This window comes from Homarus americanus, unplaced genomic scaffold (genome assembly GCF_018991925.1).
Source record: "Homarus americanus isolate GMGI-L3 unplaced genomic scaffold, GMGI_Hamer_2.0 scaffold22048, whole genome shotgun sequence".
Classification (NCBI taxonomy): domain Eukaryota; kingdom Metazoa; phylum Arthropoda; class Malacostraca; order Decapoda; family Nephropidae; genus Homarus; species Homarus americanus.
Genome location: NW_024743194.1, coordinates 10,001 through 15,215, shown reverse-complemented (window position 1 = coordinate 15,215; position 5,215 = coordinate 10,001). Strand labels below are relative to the sequence as shown.

Below are 5,215 nucleotides of genomic sequence, written 5' to 3'. Positions count from 1 at the left end.
AGCAGCAGAAGAAGAAGAGAGAGAGAGAGAGAGAGAGAAAATAGTCTCATGGGGTCAGAGGAATGGCAGTGGAGCGCGATCTATGAATTTCACTAGCCAGGTCTGTCTCCCAATTGAACATTATTACTCTCTCGGCGCGCACGTCGCCACCACGGTTTCCGCGACAGCAGCAGCATCATGATGTTGCGTCTATTGTAAGTCCGGAACCGGGTTATTCGGCTGTTCGCGAACAGTCAGGTTTTAACCTTGCCTAACAAACGATCAAACAACTTCCACTCTCGAGGTGCGGTACGGTGACTGTCCTATCGTCCGCTCTTGTATGCTGGATTGCACTATTTCACTATATTAAGGGGAGAGGGTGCCTTCACACACATATTCGATGTGAAATATCTTCCGCCCCCCAGCGGAGCGCTTCGGCGCCTCTGCGAAGCAAAACGCGGCATTCAAAAACAACAACCAAAATTGCCGTCGATTTCCTCTCCCTGCCCTGCAATGGCTGGAGCAGAAGGAGAGCGCGAGAGAGAATAGTCTCATTGGGTCAGAGGAATGGCAGTGGAGCGGGCTAATGGCGAGTAGGCTCGCGATCTATCAATTACACTAGCCAGGTCGCTCTCCCTATTGAACATTATTACTCTCTCACGTCGCCACTGCGGTTTCCGCGACAGCAGCAGCATCATCATGATGATGATGATGATGTTGCATCCACCAATTAGTCCGGAACCGGGTTATTCGGCTGTCTACGAACAGTCCGGTTTTAACCTTACCCAACATCCACTCTCCAGGTGTGGTACGGTGAATGTCCTATCGTCCGACCTTGTATGCTGGATTGCACTATTTCACTATATTAAGGGGAGAGGGTGCCTTCACACACATATTCGGTGTGAAATATCTTCCGACCCCGAGCGGAGCGCTTCGGCGCCTCTGCGAAGCAAAGCGCGGCATTCAAAAACAACAACCAAAATTGCCGTCGCTTCCCTGCCCTGCAATGGCTGGAGCAAAAGGAGAGAGATTTTAGTCTCATTGGATCAGAGGAATGGCAGTGGAGCGGGCTTATGGCGAGTAGGCTCGCGCTCTATCAATTACACTTGCCAGGTCTCTCTTCCGTTTGGACATTATTTACTCCGTCTCTCTCTCTCTCGGCGCACACGTCGCCACCCTACTAGTTTCCGTCACAGCATATGCTGCGGCCTTTCAGTCCGGAACGGGGCTCCCCTTCGCCTTGCTGTCTGCCCAACTTAGCGGACTTGCGTTGGCTGATCACCCAGTCTTAGCGTCTGTGCCGGCCTTCAATGCAGCGCCCAACCGTCTCTTGACCGAGATTCATTGCACTATTCCACGCGCAAACGGCTACCCTAAATGTGCATAGACAACGCTCATGGTTCAACACGACCAGGGCGCAGTCTGGGAGCCGAGTATACTAAAAAGAGAGTTTAGCAGCCAAAACTCGTCAAAGCACACGTTGGGTTACCCCATCACCTAACAACGATGATGGCGGTTCCTACCCGTGAAATACACAACCTAACCAATATTGGGCGACGATGGCGCTCATGAGCCCACGTCCCCACAAACAGTAAGAGAAAGAGAGAGAGGAGGAGATGGGCCAATGTCTTATGCCTCGCTGGGGCAAAGAGAAGAGAAGAGGAGCGGATAAGGGAGGAGATTGGCCAACGTGCGGTCCCTCGCCCAATGTCGGCTGCCTCGCTGGAGCTGGGTAAAGAGGAGCGGATAAGGGAGGAGATTGGCACACACGGTGGCGCTGCCGGCGCCGAGGATAGCGAGAGAAGGTGCAGTTTGATCTGATCATCTGGTTTGCTATTTCTCTAAGGCCAACGTGCGGTCCCTCGCCCAATGTCGGCGGCCTCGCTGGGGCAAAGAGAAGAGGAGAGGATAAGGGAGGAGATTGGCACACACGGTGGCGCTGCCGGCGCCGAGGATAGCGAGAGAAGGTGCAGTTTGATCTGATCATCTGGTTTGCTATTTCTCTAAGGCCAACGTGCGGTCCCTCGCCCAATGTCTTCTGCCTCGCTGGGGCAAAGAGAAGAGGAGCGGATAAGGGAGGAGATTCGCCAACGTGCGGTCCCTCGCCCAATGTCGGCTGCCTCGCTGGAGCTAGGGCAAAGAGGAGCGGATAAGGGAGGAGATTGGCACACACGGTGGCGCTGCCGGCGCCGAGGATAGCAAGAGAAGGTGCAGTTAGATCTGATCATCTGGTTTGCTATTTCTCTAAGGCCAACGTGCGGTCCCTCGCCCAATGTCTTCTGCCTCTCTCTCAATCTCACTATTTTGGCCGCCGTGATAGGCGCCGCCAACAGCAGCAGCTACCTGGTTGATCCTGCTAGTAGTCATATGCTTGTCTCAAAGATTAAGCCATGCATGTGTAAGTACAAGCCGATTTAAGGCGAAACCGCGAATGGCTCATTAAATCAGCTATGTTTCATTGGATCTGTAAACCCACTTACTTGGATAACTGTGGCAATTCTAGAGCTAATACATGCAATTGGTCTCTGACCGCAAGGGAAGAGCGCTTTTATTAGTTCAAAACTGGTCGGGCCCCGGTCCGTAACCCACTCCAACCTGAATAACTTGGCTGAGTTTCAAAGTCTTCCATCTGGAGAGAGAGGGAGCTCAAGAAACGGCTACTACATCTAAGGAAGGCAGCAGGCACGCGAATTACCCACTCCGCACGGAGGTAGATTTAAAAATAACGATGTGAGTCTCATCCGAGGCCTCGCAATCGGAATGAGTACACTTTTAAATCCTTTAACGAGTATCCATTGGAGGGCAAGTCTTGGTGCCAGCAGCCGTAATTCCAGCTCCAACAGCGTATATTAAAGTTGTTGCGGTTAAAAAGCTCGTAGTTGATCTCAGTTCCGACTGACGGTGCACCGCCCGTTTACTGTCACGCCCGAACAGCCGCCTTCATGCTCGCATCGATGCTCTTTGTCGAGTGTCCTGAGTGGCCGGAGAGTTTACTTTGAAAAATTAGAGTGCTCAGAGCAGGCTATTTGAATGGCCTGAATGGTGATGCATGGAATAATGTGAATAGACCTCGGTTCTATTTTGCTGGTTTTCGGAAACCAGAGGTAATGACTAATCGAACAGGCGGGGGCATTCGTATTGCGACGCTAGAGGTGAAATTCTGGACCGCTGCAAGACCTAACCACTGCGAAAAGCATTTGCCAAGGATGTTTTCATTAATCAAGAAACGAAAGTTAGAGGTTCGAAGGCGATCAGATACCGCCCTAGTTCTAACCATAAACGGCGTTAACTAGCGATCCGCCGGCGTTATTCCCATGACCCGGCGGGCAGCTTCCGGGAAACCAAAGTCTTTGGGTTCCGGGGAAGTATGGTTGCAAAGCTGAAACTTAAAGGAATTGACGGAAGGGCACCACCAGGAGTGGAGCCTGCGGCTTAATTTGACTCAACACGGGAAACCTCACCAGGCCCAGACACCGGAAGGATTGACAGATTGAGAGCTCTTTCTCGATTCGGTGGGTGGTGGTGCATGGCCGTTCTTAGTTGGTGGAGCGATTTGTCTGGTTAATTCCGATAACGAACGAGACTCTGGCCTACTAAGTAGTCGACGGATCTCCAGAAAATGGTGTCCAGTTCGCAACTTCTTCTTAGAGGGATAAGCGGCAATTCTAGCCGCACGAGATTGAGCAATAACAGGTCTGTGATGCCCTTAGATGTTCTGGGCTGCACGCTACACTGAAGGGATTAACGAGTTTTCCCTCCGAGAGGAGCGGGTAACCCGTTCAAAGCCTTTCTTGATAGGGATTGGGGCTTGCAATTGTTTCCATGAACGAGGAATTCCCAGTAAGTGCAAGTCATCAGCTTGCGCTGACTACGTCCCTGCCCTTTGTACACACCGCCCGTCGCTACTACCGATTGAATGATTTAGTGAGGCCTTCGGACTGGCGCTCTTGGATTGTCGGCCCCGTTGCCCGCGAGGGTTTTCTGGGGTCGTCGCCTCGAGCTGACGGAAAGATGTCCAAACTTGATCATTTAGAGGAAGTAAAAGTCGTAACAAGGTTTCCGTAGGTGAACCTGCGGAAGGATCATTAACAGAGAGAAAGAGAACGGGGCGCTCTTAAAACTACTACTACTCTCCTGATTTGGGCGGTCTCGGGCTCTGCTCTGGCAACTCCAGCAGCGAAAGAGGACAATCCTGGCCCCTGCACCAAAAATAGGTACCACCACGCTGTAGCTGGACCACACTCGGGCGAGAGCGCGAAGACCGGAGGAGGAGGACGGACGGGGCTTTGGACGGCTGCCCGTCTGTTCCTTACTACCGGCGAATAAGCCTCTTGACCCAAAAAGAGTGAAATTCAAGTGTCAAAAAACAAGCCGTCCGGCCAAACCCAAACCACAAACTTGGGCTATGTCTGTCAAACCCTTTCATTGAGACTCGACCTGTGATGGTTAGTCGCAAAAAGACCAAATGGCAAATACACAACTCTTAACGGGGGATCACTCGGCTCGTGGGTCGATGAAGACCGCAGCAAACTGCGTGTCGGTATGTGAATCGCAAGAATACCAGATACATCGACAAGTTGAACGCATATTGCGGCGGCGGCAGCCATATGAGCTTGTCGCCGCCACTCCCGAGGGTCGGAAATATACATCCATCGGTTGCTGCGAGTTCGGTGCCTGCTGACTGTCTCCCCGACACGAGGGTAACCCGAACCGAGCTTCCGCCTTGGGGTTTAATCGCCCGCGCCTTGCGCGAGGCGTGCCCTTAAAACAAGCAAGCCTATCACTAGCAAGTCCATGGACTTGGCGCACCCACATTCAACCACAACAAAGCGACAGTTGTCGCCCTCGCAAATAACTGGAGGCGGCGCTCTTTTGCCTGCTGTCCACAGAGACACGAATGGCCGTCGGCCGCTCATGGCTGATGCTGCACATGTTCTAAGAGGCACTCCATCCCACGAAGAGGAAACGAAACCGGGTCGGATATCTTTTAAGTAAGCCCCGCCGGAATTTCGTCTATCACCTCGAAAAGAGTGCTTGGCATGCATTGCAGTGGAACCTAAATTGATGAGTGCGCCTGGGCCCGCAGTCTACCATGTAGTGGTGCAGGCAGAGAGATGAGAATGCTTGGGTGACGCCGTGCTCTTCCTCACGCGCTCCTCCACCCTCTCCCACGGTCAGACGCGGTGTGGGCGTTCTCTTTGAGAGTTCGCCACGAGTCCACGTCTATCTCATGACT

The 5,215-nt window shown here is 52.6% G+C and overlaps 1 non-coding gene across 1 annotated transcript; it reads left to right on the top strand.

The window, feature by feature from the left end:
• Nucleotides 1-4,457: 4,457 nt before the first annotated feature.
• Nucleotides 4,458-4,617, top strand: LOC121877123. Its single transcript, XR_006090897.1, has one exon. It is a non-coding gene; the product is annotated as a 5.8S ribosomal RNA (ribosomal RNA).
• Nucleotides 4,618-5,215: the final 598 nt, after the last annotated feature.